This window comes from Oratosquilla oratoria, chromosome 12 (genome assembly GCF_046742065.1).
Source record: "Oratosquilla oratoria isolate Oo_2021 chromosome 12, ASM4674206v1, whole genome shotgun sequence".
NCBI lineage: Eukaryota > Metazoa > Arthropoda > Malacostraca > Stomatopoda > Squillidae > Oratosquilla > Oratosquilla oratoria.
In genome coordinates, this window is record NC_134788.1 from 42,718,968 (window position 1) to 42,745,085 (window position 26,118).

At 50.6% G+C, this 26,118-nt stretch overlaps 1 protein-coding gene across 12 annotated transcripts in view; it reads right to left on the reverse strand.

The window, feature by feature from the left end:
- Nucleotides 1-24,371, reverse strand: part of LOC143031548 (ELAV-like protein 1) — a 486,883-nt gene extending 462,512 nt beyond the window's left edge. For 11 of the 12 annotated variants that reach the window (XM_076195544.1, XM_076195556.1, XM_076195553.1 and 8 more), the window contains exon 1: nt 24,320-24,371. The gene's annotated coding sequence lies outside the window, so the exon portion shown is untranslated. The remainder of the gene's footprint in view (nt 1-24,319) is intronic. The other variant, XM_076195546.1, reaches the window with a different exon arrangement.
- Between the last annotated feature and the right edge of the window lie 1,747 nt (nt 24,372-26,118).

The following is a 26,118-nucleotide window of genomic DNA, read 5'->3' on the forward strand; positions in this document are numbered from 1 at the left end:
AGGGTGAGGAGGAAGGAGAGAAGGGTGAGGAGGAAGGAGAGAAGGGTGAGGAGGAAGGAGAGAAGGGTGAGGAGGAAGGAGAGAAGGGTGAGGAGGAAGGAGAGGAGAGAAGGGAGAGGAGGAGAAAGGAGAGAAGGGAGAGGAGGGAGTGCAGGGAGAGGAGGGAGTGCAGGGAGAGGAGGGAGTGAAGGGAGAGAAGGGAGAGAAGGGAATAGGAAAGAGGGGAGAGGGAAAGAAGGAAAACTGGGGGGGGGGAGGGGTAGCCATCTCATCCACCGCCAAAATCATCCCCCCTCCTCCTCGTTCCCTTCCTTACCTCCTTCCTGTTTCCAAGGCGCCAGGATATTCTAGGCGTTTTGGTGACCCTTACACCAGTAGGCTAACGCACACTATATATATATATATATATATATATATATATATATATATATATACACACACATATATGTGTGTGTGTATGAGTGTGTGTGTGTGTGTGTTTGAGTGTGTGTGTGTGTGTGTGTGTGTGTGTGTGTGTGTGTGTGTGTGTGTGTGTGTGTATGAGTGTGTGTGTGTACAACACTGAATGGGTCCCAGTTAACAGATATACATTTTTATTAACCACAATTCACTTTAATTCTAAGCTATCAATATCGAGAGACTCGAGGAGGCCAACATGCAGAAATTGAAACGTGGTACAGCCTGATCGAGTCTCTTGATGATGATGCTTTAGAATTAAAGTGTATTGTTTTATATTAATATATATATATATATATATATATATATATATATATATATATATATATATAATGTTGAAACATTCTTACAGGTTGACGTAAGTGGGAGTAGTCAACACAAACGTCTTAGTCCGAGTTTATTCCTGGCTAGTTTCGCAGTTTTGCACCATTCCTTTGAGAAAGCATTCCTTCGAAACTAGTCAGGAATAAACTCGGACTAAGACCTCTGCGTTTCCTACTCCCACTTACGTCATATTATATATATACACATATATATATATATATATATATATATATACATATATATATATATACACACACACACACATACACACAGACCTTTTAACGGTCAAAGGATTAGCACAACGGTATCGTTCTTGCCTCGTAAGCAGCAGTTGCTCACACAAAGGTTCGAATCCCAATGGTAGAGCAATTTCAATTTGTTATACTAATATCTTGGATCACGTGTTGGACTCGTGATAAACATTAACCTCCCGGATGAGAGCTCAGAGCTCGTATGACCGATATATGGGTAACAGTGACCATACACACACGCACACACCCAACTCCCCGCCCACGAAAGTTGGAGTAACAACCCGCAGCGCAGCGATACTAAAATAATTTCATCCCTGGGCGGCATTCGAACCCAGACCGCCGTAGTGGCAGGCGAGAACTCTGACCACTGCGCCACGAGGTGTGTATGCGTGTGTAAAGGATGAAACAGGTTTTCGCCGATACATGTTACATTAAAAACGACAGCATCCTTACACAGCTACTCCATCGCTCCTTGGCATTCTCAATTTCGTCAATTAGTCTACCTTCAATCGGATGAGCACAAATTACGTTTCCATATTTCTTCGATCCGTTTCTTAACGTTTCGTCTTGAAGAAGACATCTTCAGGACTTAAACTGTAACGATAGGGCAATGAAAACAGTTACAGGTCGGCGGGCGAGTGACAGGGATGACCCGTCGTCCATTAGAAGCTAAGATGGGAAAGGTGGGAAGGGGGGAAGGGGGGAAAGGGCGGTGGAGAATGGAATGGGTGACTTCGACTTGGCTACCCTCCTCATAAGGTGGGGAAAAAGCTTTCGGTGTACAGATAGAATAGTGTGTGTATTCACCATGGTCTTGGATCACGTGTTGGACTCGTGATCGACAGCTATTTCCCTCCCGGAAGAGAGCTCAGAGCTCATATATGACCGATCTATGTGTAAAGCTGTGACTTCACATGCACACACACACAACTCCCCGCCCACGATAGTTGGAATAACGACTCGCAGCGCTGCGATACTGAAATAATTTCAGCCCTGGGCGGGATTCGAACCCGGACCGCAGTGGCGGCCGGGAACTCTACGAACTGAGCCATGCGAGTCGGTGTGTGTGTGTGTGTGTGTGTGTGTGTGTGTGCGCGCGCGCGCGCTCCCTCTCTATCCTTTCTCAGTCCTCGCCTTTTTTGAATTTAGCCAATCCCGCTGGGGGGGAAAGACAGCTCCCACGTTTCCCCCAACTCCCCCCCGTCTTTCCCCCCAAAGGGGAGTCACGAGCGAGATCACGCTTCGTCTTCGAGGGCACCGCCCCAAAGAGAGAGAGAGAGAGAGAGAGAGAGAGAGAGAGAGAGAGAGAGAGAGAGAGAGAGAGAGGGGTGAGAAAAAGAGGAGTCAAAGAGGCAAAGAGAGGAGAGAAGGGAAAGAGAGGGCTGAGAGAGAGGAAAGAGGGGTGAGAGAGAGGAAAGAGGGGTGAGAAAGAGTGAGAGAAGGGAGAAAGTGAAAGGGGAGGGGAGGGAAGGAGGGAGAGAGAGGAACGAGAATAAAGCAGAGGGACGAGAGGCAAAGAGGGGTGAGAGAGAGAGATAGAGAGAGGAATGAAAGAGGCAGAAAGGAGAGAGGGGAAAGAGAGGGCTCAGGAAGAGATGAGAGAGAGGGTAGAGAGAGGGGAGTGAGTGGAGTAAGAGAGCGAGGTGTGTGTGTGTGTGTGTGTGTGTGTGTGTGTGTGTGTGTGTGTGTGTGTGTGAGAGAGAGAGAGAGAGGAACGAGAAAAAAGCAGAGGGATGAGAGGTAAAGAGAGGAGAGATAGAGAGAGCGGAGTGAGAGAGAGAGATAGAGAGAGAAAGGGAGAGAAGAGGAAATTCGTCAAAAAATAAAACGAAAAAATTAAATAAAACCACCAACTCGAGCGCACACTAACTCGCTCGCTCGCGCGCGCGCGCGCACGCAGGGCCCAATTACAATTCAGAGGAGCGGTTGCCACGTTGGCGGGCGGGCGGGCGGGCGGGAGGAGGCGGCGACCGCCCCCGGAATTTCGGAACCCCGAACGGCTGGAAGGAAGGCTGGAAGGCTGGAAGGAAGGCTGGAAGGCTAAAGAACTGGAGGGCTGGAAAACTACAGTGATGGCTGGAGGACTGGAAGGCTGGAAGGCTGGATGGAAGGATAGAAAGCTGGAAGAATGGTTGGAAGGCTGGGTGGAAGGCTGGAAGGATGGTTGGAAGGATGGTTGGAAGGCTGGCTGGAAGGCTGGAAGGATGGTTGGAAGGCTGGAGGACTGGAAGGAAGGATAGAAAGCTGGAAAGCTGGGTGGAATGCTGGAAGGCTGGTTGGAAGGCTGGTTGGAAGGATGGCAAGTTGGATGGAATGCTGGAAGAATGGTTGGAAGGCTGGGTGGAAGGCTGGAAGGCTGGAAGGATGGTTGGAAGGTTGGATGGAAGGCTAGAAGGATGGTTGGAAGGCTGGAGGACTGGAAGGAAGGATAGAAAGCTGGAAAGCTGGGTGGAAGGCTGGTTGGAAGGTTGGCTGGAAGGCTGGTTGGAAGGCTGGCTGGAAGGATGGCAAGTTGGATGGAATGCTGGAAGAATGGTTGGAAGGCTGGGTGGAAGGCTGGAAGGCTGGAAGGATGGTTGGAAGGTTGGATGGAAGGCTGGAAGGAAGGCTGGAAGGAAGGATAGAAAGCTGGAAAGCTGGGTGGAATGCTGGAAGGCTGGTTGCAAGGCTGGCTGGAAGGCTGGTTGGAAGACTGGAAGGAAGGCTGGAAGGCTAGAAAGCTACAATGATAGCTGGAAGGATGGTTGGAATGCTGGAAGGACGGAATGCAGGAAGGAAGGCAGACTGGAAGGCTAGAGGGAAGGCAGCTGGAAGACAAGCAAGGAGGTAGGAAGGCAGATAGGAAGGCAGGCTGGAAGGCAAACTGGAAAGCAGGCAGGCTGGAAGGATGGTTGGAATGCTGGAAAGCTGGAAGGCTGGAAGCCAGACTGGAAGGCTAGAAGGAAGGCAGCTGGAAGTCAAGCAAGGAGGTAAGAAGGCTGGGAGGCAGACTGGAAAGCAGGCAGGCTGGAAGGCAAATTGGAAGGCAAACTGGAAGGCAGGCAGGCTGTCAGTCTGGCGTAACAGTCAGTCAGTCAGTCAGTCACGTGGTCAGACTAACCGAAATGTCAGCTGACAACGCGCCACGTGGGCCGATTTCTGTCACGTAGACTGACAGTCAAATGGGATGGGCAAATAGGTTGGCTGACAGGCAAATAGGTAGAATGACGGGCAAATGGGTAGGCTGACGGGCAAATGGGTAGGCTGACGGGCAAATGGGTAGGCTGACGGGCAAATGGGTAGGCTGACAATTAAATGGGTAAGCTGACAGGCAAATAGGTAGGCTGGCAATTAAATGGGCAAGCTGACAGGCAAATAGGCAGGCTGACAAATAGGTAGGCTGACAGGCAAGTAGGCAGGCTAACAATTAAGGTAGGCTGACAGGCAAATGGGTAGGCTGTCAGCCAAATAGGCAGGCTGACAAATAGGTAGGCTGACAGGCAGGCTAACAATTAAGGTAGGCTGACAGGCAAATGGGTAGGCTGTCAGGCAAATAGGCAGGCTGACAATTACATAGGTATGCTGATAGGCAAATGGGTAGGCTGACAGGCAAATGGGTAGGCTGTCAGGCAAATAGGCAGGCTGACAATTACATAGGTATGCTGATAGGCAAATGGGTAGGCTGACAGGCAAATAGACAGGCTGACGGACAAATTGGTAGACTGACAATAAAATAGGTAGCCGACATAAGGCCCGCGGCCCCACGTCGGCCGGCAACGGTCCCTCCCAGAGGTGGAAGGCACACTGGGAGGGTGGAGCCGCCATAACGACATTGGCTGATAGGAAGAAGGAAGTAGTGGAGGAGGGAGGAGGGAGGAGGAGGGAGGAGGAAGAGGTGAGGGAAGGGAAGGAGGATGAAGAAGAGGAGGAAGTGGAGGGGAATAAGGAAGAGGAGGGGGATGAAGGGGAGGATGATGAAGAGGAATAGGTGAAAAAGGGAAAGGAGGGGAGGAAGAGGAGTGAGGGGAGGAAGAGGAGGGAGGGGAGGAAGAGGAGGGAGGAGGGGAGGAAGAGGAGGGAGAGGAGGGGAGGGAGGAGGGAGAGGAAGGGGGGAGGAAGAGGAAGGGAGGGGGGAGGAAGAGGAAGGGGGAGGAGGGAGAGGAAGGGGGAGGAGGGAGAGGAAGGGGGAGGAGGGAGAGGAAGGGGGAGGAGGGAGAGGAAGGGGGAGGAGGGAGAGGAAGGGGGAGGAGGGAGAGGAAGGGGGAGGAGGGGAGGAAGGAGAGGAAGGGGGGAGGAAGGAGAGGAAGGGGGGAGGAAGGAGAGGAAGGGGGGAGGAGGAAGAAGAGGGAGGAAGAAGAGGGGAAGGAGGAAGAAGAGGGGAAGGAGGAAGAAGAGGGGAAGGAGGAAGAAGAGGGGAAGGAGGAAGAGGGGGAGGAAGAGGGGAAGGAGGAAGAGGGGGAGGAAGAGGGAAAGAAGAGGGGAGGAAGAGGGAAAGAAGAGGGGAGGAAGAGGGAAAGAAGAGGGGAGGAAGAGGGGAGGAAGAGGGAAAGAAGAAGACGAGGGAGGAAGAGGGAAAGAAGAAGACGAGGGAGGAAGAGGGAAAGAAGAAGACGAGGGAGGAAGAGGGAAAGAAGAAGACGAGGGAGGAAGAGGGAAAGAAGAAGACGAGGGAGGAAGAGGGAAAGAAGAAGACGAGGGAGGAAGAGGGAAAGAAGAGGGGAGGAAGAGGGAAAGAAGAGGGGAGGAAGAGGGAAAGAAGAGGGGAGGAAGAGGGAAAGAAGAGGGGAGGAAGAGGGAAAGAAGAGGGGAGGAAGAGGGAAAGAAGAGGGGAGGAAGAGGGAAAGAAGAGGGGAGGAAGAGGGAAAGAAGAGGGGAGGAAGAGGGAAAGAAGAGGGGAAAGAGGAAGTGGGGAAAGAGGAAGAGGGAAAGAAGAGGGGAGGAAGAGTAGGGAAGAAGAGGGAGAGGAGGGAGACGAGGAAGAGTAGGGAAGAAGAGGGAGAGGAGGAAGAGTAGGGGAAGAGGAGGGAGAGGAGGAAGAGTAGGGGAAGAGGAGGGAGATGAGGAAGAGTAGGGGAAGAGGGAGAGGAGGAAGAGTAGGGGAAGAGGAGGGAGATGAGGAAGAAAAGGGAGATGAGGAAGAGTAGGGGAAGAGGAGGGAGATGAGGAAGAGTAGGGGAAGAGGAGGGAGAGGACGAAGAGGAGGGAGAGGACGAAGAGGAGGGGAAGGAGAAGAAAGATGAGGAGGAAGAGGAGGAAATGTAGGGTAAGAAGAGGAAGAGGTGGGAGAGGAAGGAGGAGGAGGAGTAAGAGCTGGAAGAGGCGGCGTTGGTGGAGGAGTTGGAAGAGGAAGAGGAGATGGAGGAAGAGGAGAGGGAGGAAGAGAGGAGAGGAGGTGGTGTGGTGTGAGGAGAGGAATGTGAGGAAGCGGGAGTACGAGTATGAGGTGGAAGAGGAGTATGTGGAGTATGAGGAGGACTTTGAGGAGGTGGAAGAGGAGTATGTGGAGTATGAGGAGGTGTGTGAAGAGGGGGAAGAGGATTACAAGGGAGAGGAACATTAGTAGTATGAGAAGAGGATGAGTATGAGAAGTATGTGGAGGAACATGAGTACGAGGGAAAGGAATATGAGGAAGAGGAACATAAATATGAAGAGGAATATGAGTATGAGGAAGAGGAACATGAGGAGTATGAGGAAGAGGAACATGAGGAGTATGAGGAAGAGGAACATGAGGAGTATGATCAAGAGGAACATGAGGAATATGAGGAAGAGGAACATGAGGAACGAGGAAGAGGAATATGAGGAAAAGGAACATGAGGAATATGAGGAAGAGGAACACGAGGAATATGAGGAAGAGGAACATGAGGAGTATGAGGAAGAGGAAGATGAGGAATATGTGGAAGAGGAACACGAGGAATATGAGGAAGAGGAACACGAGGAATATGAGGAAGAGGAACACGAGGAATATGAGGAATATGAGGAAGAGAAACATGAGTATGGGGAAGAGGAACACGAGGAATATGAGGAAGAGGAACATGAGGAATATGAGGAAGAGAAACATGAGGAGGGGGAAGAGGAGTACGAGGGGTTCAAGGAGTTGGCCGGAGACGAAATCAAATTCCGTTAAGTATTTTGCCCCCATGGGGGGATGGGGGAAGTCTCCCCCCACTCCCCCAAGGCATCATAATAAACGACGTCAGGTCGCTGCCTCAAGACGTGTGACGTACGCAGGATGACTACGGGTGATGCCCCCTAGTTCCTAGTCCCCCCCCCCTAGTCCCTAGTAATCGAACATCTACACTTCCCTAGTCCCTGTCCTCCCCCCCGAAGTACTTCCATATAAAGCCCACCCGAGTACCCTTGTTCTAGTGCTCTTCTGGAGGAGGAGGAGGAGGAGGAGGTGTAGGCGGAGGGAGGAGGAGGAGGAGGTGTTGGAGGAAGGAGGAGGTGCTGGAGGAAGGAGGAGGAGGTGTTGGAGGAAGGAGGAGGAGGAGGAGGTGTTGGAGGAAGGAAGTGGAGGAGGATGTGTTAGAGGAAGGAGGTGGAGGAGGGAGATGAGGAAGAGGATGTGGAGAAAGAGGAGAGGGGGCTATGTAGGAAGAAGGGAATGTGTATGAGGAAGAGGAAGGGGAAGAAGAGGAAGGGGAAGAAGAGGAGGAAGGGGAAGAAGAGGAGGAAGGGGAAGAAGAGGAGGAAGGGGAAGAAGAAGAGGAAGGGGAGGAAGAAGAGGAGGAAGAGAATGTGGAGGGATAGGAGTAGGAAGAGGAGGAAAAAGAGGAGGAGGAAAAAGAGGAAGATGAAGGGGAAGAGGAGAGGGAGAACGAGGGGGAAGAGGAGAGGGAGGAGAGAGGAGAGGGAGGAGAGAGGAGAGGGGAGAGGGAGGAGAGGGGAGAGGAAAGGGAGAAAGAGGATGTGGAGGAAGAGGAGGGGAAGGAAGGAGGGGAAGGAAGGAGGGGGAAGAGGAGGGGGGGAAGAGGAGGGGGGAAGAGGAGGGGGAGGAAGAGGAGGGGAGGAAGAGGAGGGGGAGGAAGAGGAGGGGGAGGAAGAGGAGGGGAGGAAGAGGAGGGGGAGGAAGAGGAGGGGGAGGAAGAGGAGGGGAGGAAGGAGGGGGAGGAAGAGGGGAGGAGGGGGAAGAGGAGGGGAGGAAGGAGGGGGAGGAAGAGGGGAGGAGGGGGAAGAGGAGGGGGAGGAAGAGGATGTGTAGGAGTAGGTGGAGAAGGAAGAGGATGTGGAAGAGGAAGAGGATGTGGAAGAGGATGTGGATGAGGATGTGGAAGAGGATGTGGATGAGGATGTGGATGAGGAGGAAGAGGATGTGGAAGAGGAGGAAGAGGATGTGGAAGAGGAGGAAGAGGATGTGGAAGAGGAAGAGGATGTGGAAGAGGAGGAAGAGGATGTGGAAGAGGAGGAAGAGGAAGAAGGGGGATGATGATTTGGTATTCCGTCAGCAATAACCAGCACTCCTATAGCTCCCCCTCTCCCCCGGGGGAGAGGCAACATGGCACACCCAAGAAGTCGAGCCCTGGAGGGAGGGAGGGAGGGAGGGAGGAGGTGAGGGGAGGGAGGAGGTGAGGGGAGGGAGGAGGTGAGGGGAGGGAGGAGGTGAGGGGAGGGAGGAGGTGAGGGGAGGGAGGAGGTGAGGGGAGGGAGGAGGTGAGGGGAGGGAGGAGACGTGAGGTTGGGGGAAAGATTTGTGTGTGTGTGTGTGTGTGTGTGTGTGTGTGTGTGTGTGTGTGTGTGTGTGTGTGTGTGTGAGTGCGCGAGCGTGTGCATGTTTATGTTTGTGTGTGTGTGTGCGTGTGTGTGTGTGTGTGTGCGTGTGTGTGTGTACATTTGTGTGAATGTCTGTCGGCATGCTCCTCCTGTATGTGTAAACTATGTGTTTGTGTGTGCGTATGTGTGTGCACGTGTGTAACTCTGGTCCGTAAGGAAAGAGGAGAGTGGCCAGAGAAGATAGTAAGGAAAAAGAGAAGGAAAAAGAGAGGAGAGTGAGCAAAAGGGAGGGGAGAGAGAAGAGGAGAGAGAAGAGGAGAGAGAAGAGGAGAGAGAAGAGGGGAGAGAAGAGGGGGGAGAAAAGATGGGAGAGAAGATGGGAGAGAAGAGGGGGGAGAAAAGATGGGAGAGAAGAGGGGGGAGAGAAGAGGGGGGAGAAAAGATGGGAGAGAGAAGAGGGGGAAGAAAAGATGGGAGAGAGAAGAGGGGGGAGAAAAGAGGGGAGAGAGAAGAGGGGAGAGGAGAAGAGGGGAGAGAAGAGAGAAGAGGGGAGAGAAGAGAGAAGAGGGGAGAGAAGAGAGAAGAGGGGAGAGAAGAGAGAAGAGGGGAGAGAAGAGAGAAGAGGGGAGAGAAGAGAGAAGAGGGGAGAGAAGAGAGAAGAGGGGAGAGAAGAGAGAAGAGGGGAGAGAAGAGGGGAGAGGGAAGAGAAAAGAGGATAGAGAAGGAAAAAGGAGGAGGGGGAGAGAACGGAGAGAGAGAGGGGAGAGAAAAGAGGCGAGAGAAGAAAATAACGAGGGGGGGTGGGAGAAAAATAACGAGGGGGAAGAGAGAACGAGGGGGTGAAGAGGGAAAGAAGGGAAGGGGGAGAGGCGGAGAGGGGAAGAAAGAGGGAAGAGGGGAAAGAGGGAAGAGAGGAATGGGGAAGAGGGGAAAGGGGGAAGAGGGGGAAGAGGGGAAAGGGGGAAGAGGGGAAAGGGGGAAGAGAGGAATGGGGAAGAGAGGAATGGGGAAGGGGGGAAAGGGGAAGGGAAATGGGGAAAGGGGGAATTAGGGAGAAGAGGGGAGAGGGGGAGAAGAGGGGAGAGGGGGAGAAGAGGGGAGAGGGGGAGAAGAGGGGAGAGGGGGAGAAGAGGGGAGAGGGGGAGAAGAGGGGAGAGGGGGAGAAGAGGGGAGAGGGGGAGAAGAGGGGAGAGGGGGAGAAGAGGGGAAATGGGGGAGAAGAGGGGAAAGGGGGAGGGGAATGAGAGAGGGAGAAGAGGGGAAAGGGGGAGAAGAGGGGAAAGGGGGAGAAGAGGGGAAAGGGAGAGAAGAGGGGAAAGGGTAAGAAGAGGGGAAAGGGGAGAGAAGAGGGGAAAGGGGGGGAAGAGGGGAAAGTGGGGGAAGAGGGGAAAGTGGGAGAAGAGGGGAAAGTGGGAGAAGAGGGGAAAGTGGGGGGAAGAGGGGAAAGTGGGGGGAAGAGGGGAAAGTGGGGGGAAGAGGGGAAAGGGGGAGAAGAGGGGAAAGGGGGAGAAGAGGGGAAAGGGGGAGAAGAGGGGAAAGGGGGAGAAGAGGGGAAAGGGGGAGAAGAGAGGGGAAAGGGGGAGAAGAGAGGGGAAAGGGGGAGAAGAGAGGGGAAAGGGGGAGAAGAGAGGGGAAAGGGGGAGAAGAGGGGAAAGGGGGAGAAGAGGGGAAAGGGGGAGAAGAGGGGAAAGGGGGAGAAGAGGGGAAAGGGGGAGAAGAGGGGAAAGGGGGAGAAGAGGGGAAAGGGGGAGAAGAGGGGAAAGGGGGAGAAGAGGGGGAAAAGGAGAATAAACGAGCCAGAAATCTGGGGGAAATCACAGAAACGGATGGAAAGGGGGAAAGGGGGGAGGACGGGAGACCCACAACATGTCGTGAACCCCCTCCCCCCATATCCCCCCAGTGGGGGTGACAGGGCCGACTCAAGTGAAAAATCCAGAAGATGGACCGGGGGAGGGGGGGGGGAGACCTGGGGGAGAAAGGCGGTGCATCAGACGAAGAAGTATGGAATTGGGGGGGGGGAAGAAGGGAGTTGAGGGAGAGGGAAGAGGAGAGAGGGAGAGGGAAGAGGAGAGAGGGAGGGGGAAGAGGAGAGAGGGAGGGGGAAGAGGAGAGAGGGAGGGGGAAGAGGAGAGAGGGAAGAGGAGTGAGAGAGGGAAGAGGAGTGAGAGAGGGAAGACGAGTCAGAGAGGGAAGAGGAGAGAGGGAGAGGGAGAGGGAGAGGGAAGAGGAGAGGGAGAGGGAAGAGGAGAGAGAGGGAAGAGGAGGAGAGAGGGAAGAGGAGAGAGGGAAGAGGAGGAGAGAGGGAAGAGGAGGAGAGAGGGAAGAGGAGGAGAGAGGGAAGAGGAGGAGAGAGGGAAGAGGAGGGGAGAGAGAGGGAAAAGGAGAGGGAGGGGGAAGAGGAGAGAGGGAGGGGGAAGAGGAGAGAGGGAAGAGGAGTGAGAGAGGGAAGAGGAGTGAGAGAGGGAAGAGGAGTGAGAGAGGGAAGAGGAGTGAGAGAGGGAAGAGGAGTGAGAGAGGGAAGAGGAGTGAGAGGGAAGAGGAGAGAGAGAGGGAAGAGGAGAGAGAGAGGGAAGAGGAGAGAGAGAGGGAGGAGGAGAGAGAGAGGGAGGAGGAGAGAGAGAGGGAGGAGGAGAGAGAGAGGGAGGAGGAGAGAGAGAGGGAAGAGGAGTGGGAGAGGGAAGAGGAGTGGGAGAGGGAAGAGGAGTGGGAGAGGGAAGAGGAGTGGGAGAGGGAAGAGGAGTGGGAGAGGGAAGAGGAGTGGGAGAGGGAAGAGGAGTGGGAGAGGGAAGAGGAGTGGGAGAGGGAAGAGGAGTGGGAGAGGGAAGAGGATAGAGGGAAGAGAAGAGAGGGAAGAGGAGAGAGAGAGAGGGAAGAGGAGAGAGAGAGAGGGAAGAGGAGAGAGAGAGAGGGAAGAGGAGAGAGAGAGAGAGAGGGAAGAGGAGAGAGGGAAGAGGAGAGAGAGAGAGGGAAGAGGAGAGAGAGAGAGAGGGAAGAGGAGAGAGAGAGAGAGAGAGAGAGAGGGAAGAGGAGAGAGAGAGAGAGGGAAGAGGAGAGAGAGAGAGGGAAGAGGAGAGAGAGAGAGGGAAGAGGAGAGAGAGAGAGGGAAGAGGAGAGAGAGGGAAGAGGAGAGAGAGAGAGGGAAGAGGAGAGAGGGAAGAGGAGAGAGAGAGAGAGGGAAGAGGAGAGAGAGAGAGGGAAGAGGAGAGAGAGAGAGGGAAGAGGAGAGAGAGAGGGAAGAGGAGAGAGAGAGAGGAGAGGTGAGAGAGAGAGGGAAGAGGAGAGAGAGAGAGGGAAGAGGAGAGAGAGAGAGGGAAAGAGTATGAGAGAGAGACGAGGGAAGAGGAGAGAGAGAGAGGGAAGAGGTGTTGTAGTAGGAGAGAGAGAGGGAAGAGGAGTGGGAGAGGGAAGAGGATAGAGGGAAGAGGAGAGAGAGAGAGAGGGAAGAGGAGAGAGAGAGGGAAGAGGAGAGGAGAGAGGGAAGAGGAGAGAGAGAGAGGGAAGAGGAGAGAGAGAGAGGGAAGAGGAGAGAGAGAGGGAAGAGGAGAGAGAGGGAAGAGGAGAGAGAGAGGGAAGAGGAGAGAGAGAGGGAAGAGGAGAGAGAGAGGGAAGAGGAGAGAGGGAAGAGGAGAGGAGAGAGGGAAGAGGAGAGGAGAGAGGGAAGAGGAGAGGAGAGAGGGAAAGAGAGAGGAGAGAGGGAAAGAGAGAGAGGAGAGAGGGAAAGAGAGAGAGGGAAGAGGAGAGAGAGAGGGAAGAGGAGAGAGAGAGGGAAGAGGAGAGAGAGAGGGAAGAGGAGAGAGAGAGGGAAGAGGAGAGAGAGAGGTTAGAGAAGTGTCACGTATCCCGATGTCGCGTGTTTTCTTTGTAGTGGTGGTAGTGTAGTAGTTGTCACCCCTCCCCCACCCCTCCTTACTATCGTCCAGCTATGGACCACCTTTGACACATCTGTGTTTTGTGTTTCTCTTAGTAGCCGTGAACGTAAGCATCGGGGCGCATATTGCCAAATTGTTTATGTTGTATGTATTTTTAATTTAGATTGTAATATAGCCAGCATTCTATCAACCTTTTGTTGTCTCTCTTCCTATACGTTGGTGCGCTACGCCGTACCCAATACCTTTGTATTTTGTTTAAAAAATATTTTGTCTGTAATATAACTGATTGTCCCCATATGGCAACACTCAATCGCCGGCCGACTGGCTGGACGTGTGCGCGCGCATGTCAAGTTGCCATTTTATTTTTGTAGTCTCTTTTTACTTTTTGTATTAGTATTAAGGTCTTATTACGTACGTGCGTATTAGTGTTGTGTAGGTAATTATAAGGCTTGTTAAGAGGATTAGGCTTTTATGCCGTTTTTCAAACTGTAGGATTTTAGCTTCCTTTCGGCCTATTTGACTTTCGGTGACTTGCCCCATCCTTAAATAGATAAGGATCCTCTTCCTTGCTTGCCTACTCCTCCCCAATTGAAGGACTGATATAAGCACCTACCCACCCACACCCACTCACGCAATGCGAACATACAACTCGGGTATACACCTACACTCACCGATAACAACACGCATTCTCATCAAGCCACTCAAAAACTAAAAGCCAGTCCCTAAATCGGCTAGCTCCGCTGGGATTAAATGCAAAACGCATACACATACAAGCTTGCTTGCTTGCTCATTCTTCCGTTTCAACGGGTATCCGGGCGCTCACGTCCCCCCCCCCCTCCATCACCTAAAGGCATTTAAGGCACTTATGTTTCAACATTATTATTATTATTTTTTTTTTTTTTTTTTTTTTTTTTTTTAAGGAGCTACATCCTATGGCTTGTATGCGAGTTTTAGGATCCCCTTTACGAGATTAAAATTAGAATCTAGTGTGTCGAGTTAGGCTTTGACAAGATTCTTTTTAATTCCGTGGTTAAATTCCTTTTGGGGTTAAGTTCTTCGTACAAGACATGTCAAATTAGGCTTTGTTCATTCTATTCTCTTGAGTGACCTATTCTTAATTCTCTATTCCCGTGGTTTAATACCTTTTGGGATATCTTAGCCTCGTGGTTTCCGTATCTTTGGGATTGTTTTGAGTTCGTGTTAACCCATTAAACTCCGATGACAAGATGTCTTGTCATTTGGTCAAATAAAACAAAAAATCATAAAACACCAAAATGTTTGATCAAACACCAGAAAAATATGACGTCAGCCCTCCTCGCTTCGCTCGCTGCGAGCGAAGCGAGGAGGACTGACGTCATATTTTTCTGGTGTTTGATCAAACATTTTGGTGTTTTATGATTTTTTGTTTTATTTGACCAAATGACAAGACATCTTGTCATCGGAGTTCGAAGTGTTAAATTAGGCGTTGTCAACTCTGTTCAATTTTCCATTACTTACGTGTATTTCGTTACGTTGGTTTTATTAAATTGTCATGTCACAACTTTTGAATCTAGGAGTGTCATTCCGTCCGGATTTGCCTTGTTCTTGCCCGTACATGATCTGTTTAATTACTTTTTAATTTCCACAAATGCTATTTTAATTACCTTTTAATTTCCACAAATGCTATTCTAATTACCGTTTAATTTCCACAAATGCTATTTTAATTACCTTTTAATTTCCACAAATGCTATTCTAATTACCTTTTAATTTCCACAATTGCTATTTTAATACCTTTTAATTTCCACAAATGCTATTCTAATGCCTTTGAATTTCCACAAATGCCATTTCAATTACCTTTTAATTTCCACAAATGCTATCTAAATACCTTTGAATTTCCACATGCCATTTTAATTACCTTTTAATTTCCAGAAAAGCTATTTTAATACCTTTCAATTTCCACAAATGCTATTTTAATTACCTTTTAATTTCCACAAACGCTAATACCTTTGAATTTCCACAAATGTTATCTTAATACCTTTGAATTTCCACAAATGCTATTTTAATACCTTTGAATTTCCACAAATGCATTTTAATTACCTTTTAATTTCCACAAATGCTATTTTAATGCCTTTTAATTTCCACAAATGATATTTTAATACCTTTTAACTTCCACAAATGCCATTTTAATATATTTTAATTTCCACAAATGCCATTTTAATATATTTTAATTTCCACAAATGACATTTTAATACATTTTAATTTCCACAAATGACATTTTAATACATTTTAATTTCCACAAATGACATTTTAAGACATTTTAATTTCCACAAATGCCATTTTAGTACCTTTTAATTTCCACAAATGCTATTCTAATACCTTTGAATTTCCACAAATGCCATTTTAATTACCTTTTAATTTCCACAAATGCTATTTTAATACCTTTGAATTTCCACAAAAGCTATTTTAATTACCTTTTAATTTCTACAAATGCCATTTTAATTACCTTTTAATTTCCACAAATGCCATTCTAATTACTTTTTAATTTCCACAAATTCCATTTTAATTACCTTTTAATTTCCACAAATTCCATTTTAATTACCTTTTAATTTCCACAAATGCTATCTTAATTACCTGTTCTTTTAACACAAGTGTTATTTTCACAAATGTTTTTTTCTTTAATCCTTTAATGTGCTATCTCACGTGAATTTTGTACTTGTTTATCTTCTGATAATTTATTACTAAAAAGTATATTTCTGTAACAATTAGGGCTTTCGTTATTATTATTTGCTTTGTTTTTGCAAATAAAATTCTAAAACTAATCTCTCTTCTCGAGCCTGGATACGAGCGGGTCAACGGAATTGTGATTGTAATAAAAGATAAATAAAAACAAATAAATGTAAATTCATAAATAATCTACCTCCCCTTTGGTCACATCGTGACAGGAGAGAGGGAAGAGGAGAGAGAGAGGGAGGAGAGAGAGAGAGAGGGAGGAGAGAGAGAGGGAGGAGAGAGAGAGAGAGGGAGGAGAGAGAGAGGGAGGAGAGAGAGAGAGAGGGAGGAGAGAGAGAGGGAGGAGAGTGAGAGAGGGAGGAGAGTGAGAGAGGGAGGAGAGTGAGAGAGGGAGGAGAGTGAGAGAGGGAGGAGAGTGAGAGAGGGAGGAGAGTGAGAGAGGGAGGAGAGTGAGAGAGGGAGGAGAGAGGGAAGAGTGAGTGAGAGGGAAGAGTGAGTGAGATGAAAGAGGGAGTGAGAGGGAAGAGTGAGTGAGATGAAAGAGGGGGTAGAGAGAGAAGAGAGGGAGAGAGAGAAGAGAGGGGAGAGGAGAGAGGAGAGGGGAGGGAGGGAGGGAGGGGAGGGAGGGAGGGAGAGAGGGGAGGGAGGGAGAGGGGGAGGGAGAGAGGGAGGGAGGGAGGGAGGGAGGGAGGGAGGGAGAGAAGGGAGGGGAGGGAGAGGGGAGGGAGGGAGAGGGGAGGGAGGGGAGAGAGGGGAGGGAGGGAGAGGGGGAGGGAGGGAGAGGGGAGAGCGGGAGGAGGGGGAGGGAGGGAGAGAGGAGAGGGGAGGGAGGGAGAGAGGAGAGGGGAGGGAGGGAGAGAGGAGAGGGGAGGGAGGGAGGGGGAGGGAGGGAGGGAGAGAGAGAGAGAGGGGAGGGAGGGAGAGAGAGAGGGGAGGGAGGGAGAGAGAGAGGGGAGGGAGGGAGAGAGAGAGGGGAGGGAGGGAGAGAGAGAGGGGAGGGAGGGAGAGAGAGAGGGGAGGGAGGGAGAGAGAGAGGGGAGGGAGGGAGGGAGGGGAGGGAGGGAGGGAGAGAGGGGAGACAGGGAGGGAGGGAGAGAGGGGAGGGAGGGGAGGGAGGGAGAGAGGGGAGGGAGGGAGAGAGGGGGAGGGAGGGAGAGGGGAGGGGGAGAGGGAGGGGGAGGGAGGGAGGGGAGGGAGGGGAGAGAGGGAGGGGAGGGGGAGGGGAGGGAGAGGGGAGGGAGGGAGAGAGGGGAGGGAGGGAGAGAGGGGAGGGAGGGAGAGAGGGGGTGGAGAGAGGGGAGGGAGAGAGGGGAGGGAGAGAGGGGAGGGAGAGAGGGGAGGGAGGGAGAGAGGGGGAGGGAGGGAGAGAGAGGGGAGGGAGGGAGAGTGGGGGGAGGAGGGAGGGAAGGGAGAGAGGGTGGTGGAGGAGAGGGGGAGGGAGAGAGGGGAGGGAGAGAGGGGGTGGAGAGAGGGGAGGGAGAGAGGGGAGGGAGAGAGGGGGTGGAGAGAGGGGAGGGAGAGAGGGGAGGGTGAGAGGGGAGGGTGAGAGGGGAGGGAGAGAGGGGGTGGAGAGAGGGGAGGGAGAGAGGGGGTGGAGAGAGGGGAGGGAGAGAGGGGGTGGAGAGAGGGGAGGGAGAGAGGGGGTGGAGAGAGGGGGTGGAGAGAGGGGGTAGAGAGCGCGGTCGATCCCGTTTGTGTTGAGACTAAAGCAAGCAAAAATAATAATATAAAAAATAAATACATACATATACCAAGGTTTTTTCCCCCTTACAAGAGAGGTAGCCAAAAACGAAAAGGCATAAAATCATTTCCACCCATTTCATCCCTGAATACACTCCACACCCCTCCACCCTCCCTCTTATCTTAGCACCTGCTGGATGACGGGTCATCCCTGCACCTTGTCCACTGCCCTGGGTCAGAAGCAGTGTCGCAAGACACAGCACATCCACAGCAAGGCCGCTTCATTAAATCGGCGACCCCCCCCCTCTCCGTCCCCCCATTGCATAAAAGGAGAAGACGGGGAGAAATCCCTTCGGGCTGCGTCAAATTTTGCTCACACATACTACCTCAGCCCCCATCCACCCACCCATTCCACCTCATGCAATCAGATCATCATCCATATACAACCATTCTCCATTCACCCCTGTCTTCTGTCCTCTCCCGTCCTTCCTCAACAGACATTCCCCTCTTCCCCAAAGCCCCATTCACCCCATCCATCCACCTCATCCTAGGACGTCCCCTCATGTTCACTCCCTCCACACCTCTTTTACTAGTCTTTCTTCACTCATTCTTTCCATGTGTCCAAACCATCCTAATATTCTTTCATCAACCCTATCTCCCAGCTCCTTTTCCACCCGTTCTCCTCCTCACCTCCTCATTTCTCACTCTAGCCTAGTAACCCCCATCATACTTCTCAGACACCTCATCTCAAACACATTCAAACTCCTTCTTCTCTTATGTTCCATGTTTCTGCCCCATACAGTGCTGTTGGCACAATCACTCCTTCATACAGTCTCCTCTTAGCATCCATTCAAAAATGTCTATTCCTCATTACACTCTTTAATCCACCAAGGCATTTACTCGCTTCTCTCAATTTACATTCTAGCTCCACCTTCATTACATAAACGTAGAGGAAAAAATCTCTAATCTACTTTGAAAGCCCAACTTATTTCACCAAACCCTAACCTGTTTCACAAGCCCCAACTCGTCTCACAAGCCCCAACTCGTCTCACAAGCCCCAACTCGTCTCACAAGCCTCAACTCGTCTCACAAGCCCCAAATCGTCTCACAAGCCCTAACTCGTCTATAACGCGTTTAGCCCCAAGCCCTAATTTAGTCTATAACCCAATTTTCCACTTCGTCGCTTCCAGAGCCCTACTTACACTGACCCCAATTCCTAGTCGGAGAGAGAAGCCCCTAATTTTTCCTCCAAAAACATTTCTGGGCTCCTAATTGGAGAGAGAGAGAGAGAGAGAGTGGGAGTTATTTTTCCAACTCCTCTGGTGTCAGTTTTTTTTTTTATAGAAATCTACTAGTAAACTTACTAATTCACTAGTAAATCTCTAGAACGGGCAGCTCATTATCAGGATGGTCCTAGCACACGATATGAGTACTAGACAGTGTCCATGGCATTCCGAGAGCCTGTCAATCACCCCCCCTTCTCCCTCGGGGGGATGGGGGGAAGAGGGGAGGGGAGGGGGAGAAGGAAGGATGTGGAAGGTGGAAGAGGGGAAAAGGGAAGGAAGAGGGGAGGGGAGAGGGGATGAAAGGGAAGGGAGAAAAGAGAAGGGGAAGGGAGAGGGAAGGGAGAGGGAAGGAAGAGGGAAGGGAGGGAAGGGAGAGGGAAGGAAGAGGGAAGGGAGAGGGAAGGAAGAGGGAAGGGAAGGAAGGAAAGGGAAGGAAGAGGGAAGGAGGGGAAGGGAAGGAAGGAGGGGAAGGGAAGGAAAGGGAAGGAAGAGGGAAGGAGGGGAAGGGAAGGAAGGAAAGGGAAGGAAGGAAAGGGAAGGAAGAGGGAAGGAAGAGGGAAGGAGGGGAAGGAAGAGGGAAGGAAGAGGGAAGGAAGAGGGAAGGAGGGGAAGGAAGAGGGAAGGAGGGGAAGGAAGAGGGAAGGAGGGGAAGGAAGAGGGAAGGAAGGAAGAGGGAAGGAAGGAAAGGGGGAGAGGAAAGGGGAGGGAGGAAAGGGGGAGGGAGGAAAGGGGGAGGGAGGAAAGGGGGGAAGGAAAAGGGGGGAAGGAAGGGGGGGGGAGGGAAAGGGGGGAAGGAAAGGGGAGGGAAGGAAGGGGGAGGAAGGGAGAAAGGGAAGGGGGGAAGGAAAGGGGGGGGAGGAAGGGGAGGAAGGAAAGGGGGGGAAGGAAAGGGAGGAAGGAAAGAGGGAGGAAAGGGGAGGAAGGAAGGAGGAAGGAGGAAGGGGGGGAGGAAAGGGGAGGAAGGAAAGGGAGGAGGAAAGGGGGAGGAGAAAGGAGAGGAAAAGGGAGGAAAGGAGAGGAAAGGGGGAGGAAAGGGGGGAGGAAAGGGGGAGGAAGGAAAGGGGGGAGGAAAGGGGAGGAAGGAAAGGGGGGAAGGAAAGGGGGGGAAGGAAAGGGGGGAGGAAAGGGGGGAGGAAAGGGGAGGAAGGAAAGGGGGGAGGAAAGGGGGGGAGGAAAGGGGAGGAAGGAAAGGGGGGGAGGAAAGGGGAGGAAGGAAAGGGGGGAGGAAAGGGGAGGAAGGAAAGGGGGGGGGGAAAGGGGGGGAGGTAAAGGGGGGGAGGAAAAGGGGAGGAAGGAAAGGGAGGAAGGAAAGGGGGAGGAAAGGGGGAAGGAAAGGGTAGGGAGGAAAGGGGTGGAAGGAAAGGGGAGGGAGGAAAGGGGAGGAAGGAAAGGGGAGGGAGGAAAGGGGAGGGAGGAAAGGGGGGGAGGAAAGGGGAGGAAGGAAAGGGGGGAGGAAAGGGGAGGAAGGAAAGGGGGGGAGGAAAGGGGAGGAAGGAAGGGGGGGAGGAAAGGGGGGAGGAAAGGGGAGGAAGGAAAGGGGGGAGGAGAGGGGAGGAAGGAAAGGGGAGGAAAGGGGAGGAAGGAAAGGGGGGATAGAAAGGGGGAGGAAAGGGGAGGAAGGAAAGGGGAGGAAGGAAAGGGGGGGAGGAAAGGGGAGGAAGGAAAGGGGGGGAGGAAAGGGGAGGAAGGAAAGGGGGGGAGGAAAGGGGAGGAAGGAAAGGGGAGGAAGGAAAGGGGGGGAGGAAAGGGGGGGAGGAAAGGGGAGGAAGGAAAGGGGGGGAGGAAAGGGGGGGAGGAAAGGGGGGAGGAAAGGGGGGGAGGAAAGGGGAGGAAGGAAAGGGGAGGAAGGAAAGGGGAGGAAGGAAAGGGGGGGAGGAAAGGGGGGGAGGAAAGGGGAGGAGGAAGATGGAAGGGGCATTTCCACTTAGTCAATCGCCAGATGACCTCGTTCAGTTTAGTGTACGTGTGTGTACGTGTGTTGTGTGTGTTAGTGTGTACGTGTGTTGTGTGTGTTAGTGTGTACGTGTGTTGTGTGTGTTAGTGTGTACGTGTGTTGTGTGTGTTAGTGTGTATGTGTGTTGTGTTAGTGTGTACGTGTGTACGTGTGTTGTGTGTGTGTGTGTTAGTGTGTACGTGTGTTGTGTGTGTCAGTGTGTACGTGTGTTGTGTGTGTCAGTGTGTACGTGTGTTGTGTGTGTTAGTGTGTACGTGTGGTGTGTGTATTAGTGTGTACGTGTGGTGTGTGTGTTAGTGTGTACGTGTGTTGTGTGTATTAGTGTGTACGTGTGTATTAGTGTGTACGTGTGTTGTGTGTGTTAGTGTGTACGTGTGTTGTGTGTGTTAGTGTGTACGTGTGTTGTGTGTGTTAGTGTGTTCGTGTGTTGTGTGTGTTAGTGTGTACGTGTGTTGTGTGTGTTAGTGTGTACGTGTGTTGTGTGTGTTAGTGTGTACGTGTGTTGTGTGTGTTAGTGTGTACGTGTGTTGTGTGTGTTAGTGTGTACGTGTGTTGTGTGTGTTAGTGTGTACGTGTGTTGTGTGTGTTAAAGTATGTGTGTTGTGTGTGTTAAAGTATGTGTGTTGTGTGTGTTAAAGTATGTGTGTTGTGTGTGTTAAAGTATGTGTGTTGTGTGTGTTAAAGTATGTGTGTTGCGTTAGTGTATGTTAGTGTATATGTGTGTTGTGTGTGTTAAAGTATATGGGTTGTGTTGGTGTATAAGTGAGTGTTAGTGTATGTGTGTTAGTGTGTGTGTTAGTGTGTATATTAGTGTGTGTGTTAGTGTGTATATTAGTGTGTGTGTTAGTGTGTATATTAGTGTGTGTGTTAGTGTGTATATTAGTGTGTGTGTTAGTGTGTATATTAGTGTATGTGTATTAGTGCGTGTATGTGTGTGTGTTAAAGTATGTGGGGTGTTAGTGTGTGTGTGTGTGTGTGTGTGTGTGTGTGTGTGTGTGTGTGTGTGTGTGTGTGTGTGTGCGTGCTCGCGCGCAAGCGAGACAACGAAGAGAAAGACAAATTAGAAACTTCAATGTAATTATGGAACGACCGACACGGGACGTCGTGGGGGGGAAAGAGGGAAACGAGGGGGGAGGGGGGTAGGGGGAGAAGCAGGGGAAATAAAAATGAGGAGGAAAGGGAGGAGGAGGAGGAAAGGGAGGAGGAGGAGGAAAGGGAGGAGGAGGTGGAAAGGGAGGAGGAAAGGGAGGAGGAAAAGGAGGAGGAAAGGGAGGAAAAGGAGGAAAGGGAGGAGGAAAGGGAGGAGGAAAGGGAGGAGGAAAAGGAGGAAAGGGAGTAGGAAAAATGAGGAGGAAAAAGGAAGAGGAGAGGGAGGAGGAAGAGGAGGAGGAGGAGGAAAAGGGAGGAGGAAAAGGAGGAGGAAAGGGAGGAAAGGGAGGAGGAAAAGGGAGGAGGAAAGGGAGGAGGAAAAGGAGGAGGAAAGGGAGGAAAAGGAGGAAAAGGAAAGGGAGGAAAGGGAGGAAAAGGAAAGGGAGGAAAAGGAAAGGGAGGAGGAAAGGGAGGAAAAGGAAAGGGAGGAGGAAAAGGAGGAAAGGGAGGAAAAGGAAAGGGAGGAAAAGGAAAGGGAGGAAAAGGAGGGGGAAAGGGAGGAAAAGGAGGGGGAAAGGGAGGAAAAGGAGGGGGAAAGGGAGGAAAAGGAGGAGGAAAGGGAGGACTGAGGAGGATGGAGGAGGAAGGAAAAGGAGGAGGAAAGGGAGGAGGACTGAAAGGAAGAAAAAGGAGGAGGAAGGGGAGGAGGACTGAGGAGGGAGTAGGAAGGAAAGGGGGAAGAGGAGGAAGGGAGGGAGGAAGGAAGAGTAAGGAGGAAGGGAGGAAGGAAGAGTAAGGAGGAAGGAAGAGTAAGGAGGAAGGGAGGAAGGAAGAGTAAGGAGGAAGGGAGGAAGGAAGAGTAAGGAGGAAGGAAGAGTAAGGAGGAAGGGAGGAAGGAAGAGTAAGGAGGAAGGGAGGAAGGAAGAGTAAGGAGGAAGGGAGGAAGGAAGAGTAAGGAGGAAGGGAGGAAGGAAGAGTAAGGAGGAAGGGAGGAAGGAAGAGTAAGGAGGAAGGGAGGAAGGAAGAGTAAGGAGGAAGTGAGGAAGGAAGAGTAAGGAGGAAGGGAGGAAGGAAGAGTAAGGAGGAAGGGAGGAAGGAAGAGTAAGGAGGAAGGGAGGAAGGAAGAGTAAGGAGGAAGGGAGGAAGGAAGAGTAAGGAGGAAGGGAGGAAGGAAGAGTAAGGATGAAGGAAGAGTAAGGAGGAAGGGAGGAAGGGAGGAGGGAGGTAGGAAGAGTAAGGAGGAAGGGAGGTAGGAAGAGTAAGGAGGAAGGGAGGTAGGAAGAGTAAGGAGGAAGGGAGGTAGGAAGAGTAAGGAGGAAGGGAGGAAGGAAGAGTAAGGAGGAAGGGAGGTAGGAAGAGTAAGGAGGAAGGGAGGTAGGGAGAGTAAGGAGGAAGGGAGGAAGGGAGGTAGTAGGAGGAGTAGGGAGAGTAAGGAGGAAGGGAGGGAAGGAAGAGTAAGGAGGAAGGGAGGAAGGAAGAGTAAGGAGGAAGGGAGGAAGGAAGAGTAAGGAGGAAGGGAGGAAGGAAGAGTAAGGAGGAAGGGAGGAAGGAAGAGTAAGGAGGAAGGGAGGTAGGAAGAGTAAGGAGGAAGGGAGGTAGGAAGAGTAAGGAGGAAGGGAGGTAGGAAGAGTAAGGAGGAAGGGAGGAAGGAAGAGTAAGGAGGAAGGGAGGAAGGAAGAGTAAGGAGGAAGGGAGGAAGGAAGAGTAAGGAGGAAAGGAAAGAGTAAGGAGGAAGGGAAGAAGGAAGAGTTAGGGAGGAAGGGAGGAAGAGTAAGGAGGAAGGAAGGAAGAGTAAGGAGGAAGGGAGGAAGGAAGAGTAAGGAGGAAGGGAGGAAGGAAGAGTAAGGAGGAAGGGAGGAAGGAAGAGTAAGGAGGAAGGAAGAGTAAGGAGGAAGGGAGGAAGGAAGAGTAAGGAGGAAGGAAGAGTAAGGAGGAAGGGAGGAAGGAAGTGTAAGGAGGAAGGGAGGAAGAGTAAGGAGGAAGGGAGGGAGGAAGAGTAAGGAGGAAGGGAGGAAGGAAGAGTAAGGAGGAAGGGAGGAAGAAGAGAGTAAGGAGGAAGGGAGGAAGAGAGAGTAAGGAGGAAGGGAGGAAGAAGGAAGAGTAAGGAGGAATTGAGGAAGGAAGAGGTAAGGAGGAAGGGAGAGGAGGAAGGAAGAGTAAGGAGGAAGAGAGAGTAAGGAGGAAGGAAGAGAGAGTAAGGAGGAAGGAAGAGTAAGGAGGAAGGGAGGAAGGAAGAGTAAGGAGGAAGGGAGGAAGGAAGAGTAAGGAGGAAGGGAGGAAGGAAGAGTAAGGAGGAAGGGAGGAAGAGTAAGGAGGAAGGGAGGAAGGAAGAGTAAGGAGGAAGGGAGGAAGGAAGAGTAAGGAGGAAGGGAGGAAGGAAGAGTAAGGAGGAAGGGAGGAAGGAAGAGTAAGGAGGAAGGGAGGAAGGAAGAGTAAGGAGGAAGGGAGGAAGGAAGAGTAAGGAGGAAGGGAGGAAGGAAGAGTAAGGAGGAAGGGAGGAAGGAAGAGTAAGGAGGAAGGAAGAGTAAGGAGGAAGGAAGAGTAAGGAGGAAGGGAGGAAGGAAGAGTAAGGAGGAAGGGAGGAAGGAAGAGTAAGGAGGAAGGGAGGAAGGAAGAGTAAGGAGGAAGGGAGGAAGGAAGAGTAAGGAGGGGGAGGAGGGAGGGGGAGGGGGAGTAAGGAGGGGGAGGAGGGAGAGGGGGAGGAGGAAGATGGGGAGAAAGGAGAGCGGAATGAGGGAGAGGGGGGAGGGAGGAGGGAGAGGGGAAGAGGGGTAGGAGGGAGGAGGGAGAGGGTGAGGAGGGAGAGGGGGAGAGGGGGAGGAGGGAGAGGGGTAAGAGGGAGGAGGGAGAAGGGTAGGAGGGAGGAGGGAGAGGGGGAGGAGGGAGAGGGGGAGGAGGAGGGAGAGGGGGAGGAGGGAGAGGGGGAGGAGGGAGAGGGGGAGGAGGGAGAGGGGGAGGAGGGAGAGGGGGAGGAGGAGGGAGGATAAGCAGTGTGGTGGATAGCGTCCTTACCTTCCCAGTCGTCCTTCAGCGACACAGGTTCTAGTCCTCAGTCCGTCGCCTGCAAACAGAAAACGGGAGACGATTAACACAGAAAACGGGGACGATCAACACCGTATGACGTCATACGAAAAATCATCTGGACAATGAGGAACAGTACGTGGCTAAGCTGGGGACTTGGGGGGGGAGGTTCCCCCCCCCAACACCTTACCCACCTCCCCCAGTGTCATATGTGCATATAAGCACCCCATATCCCATTCCAATCCCCCCCCTCGCTATTTCTGAATAATAATAATAATAAAATAAAAAATATTTAATAAGCTAGTAGTCACAAAATTCATCACTCGTATAATCATAATAATAATAAAATATATACAATATTTCCTAAGCTAGTGGTTAAATAAAATTCAGCCTCATTTATATAATAATAATAACAATAATAAGTAATAGTACATACATACATACATACATACCAAGGCTTTTTCCCCCTTCCAAGGGAGGTAGCCAAAAAGGGAAAGGCATAAAAACACTCCCACCCATTTCATCCCTAAATACACTCCACACCCCTCCCACCCTCCCTCTCATCTGAGCACCTCCTGGATACTATAAGTAATAGTAGTAAGTAATAACAATTAATAATAAGTAATAATAATATTTCCTTAGTCGCAAAAATTCCTCACTCGTATAATATAGTAATAAAAATGACAGTAATAATAATAATAATAATAAATATAAAAAATAAAAATAATTCCACCTGGCTGGCACTCTCGACAAGGAAGACCCAACCAAGAGGGCAATACGGACAACACTCAAAAAGACAAAGACAAAGAAAAGAAGAAAATTAACAAATAAATAAATATATAAAACTGAAAAAAAAAAGTCCTTCCATTTTGCTGCCCGTCTGCCTCATAATGAGAACAATAATAATAATAATGTGTATACATTGTGACGAATGTGGATAGGAGGTAAAGGGAACACGGGCTGAAGGAAATACTTTTATTCCTGACTAGTTTCGCCTGAGTGGCTTCTTCAGAGGAACTTGAAGAAGCCTATATATATATATTATATATATATATATATATATATAAACAGTAAACCCTCGATATAACGGACGATATGGGGGGACAGGGGTCTCGTTATATCCGAGGATCCGTTATATCCCTTAGTTTATAATAAATTAGGATTAGAAATTACTGTATATATATATACATATATATTATATATGCAATCACAAAACAGACGTGATAGAAAAAAAAACGAATACCGAACGTTTTCGTCTATTTAAGACATGTTCAAAGGTACCAATATATGTGTGTGTGTAATCACACAATTCACTTTAATTCTAAGCCATCAACATCGAGAAGCTCGAGGAGGCATGCATGCAGAAATTGAATTGTGGTACAGCCAAGCACTCGCACCTCCGCTATCACTTGTCACGTGCTAGGGGAGGTTCGAGTCCTTGACTATACCACGTTTCAATTTCTGCATGTATGCCTCCTCGAGCTTCTCGATGTTGATGGCTTAGAATTAAAGTGAATTGTGGTTTATATATATGTATGTATATATATATATATATATGTGTGTGTGTGTGTGTGTGTGTTGAATAAGGTGGAAAAAGGGTCTCGTTCCGAGTTTATTCCTGACCGGTTTCGCTTCTAGCTTCTTCAGAGGAAGGTCTTTTTTCCACCTTTTTCAATGTCACAATGTCTCAACATATATATATATATATATATATATATATATATATATATATATATATATATATATATATATATACACACACACACAATACCACTCCATGAAAGCCTTCT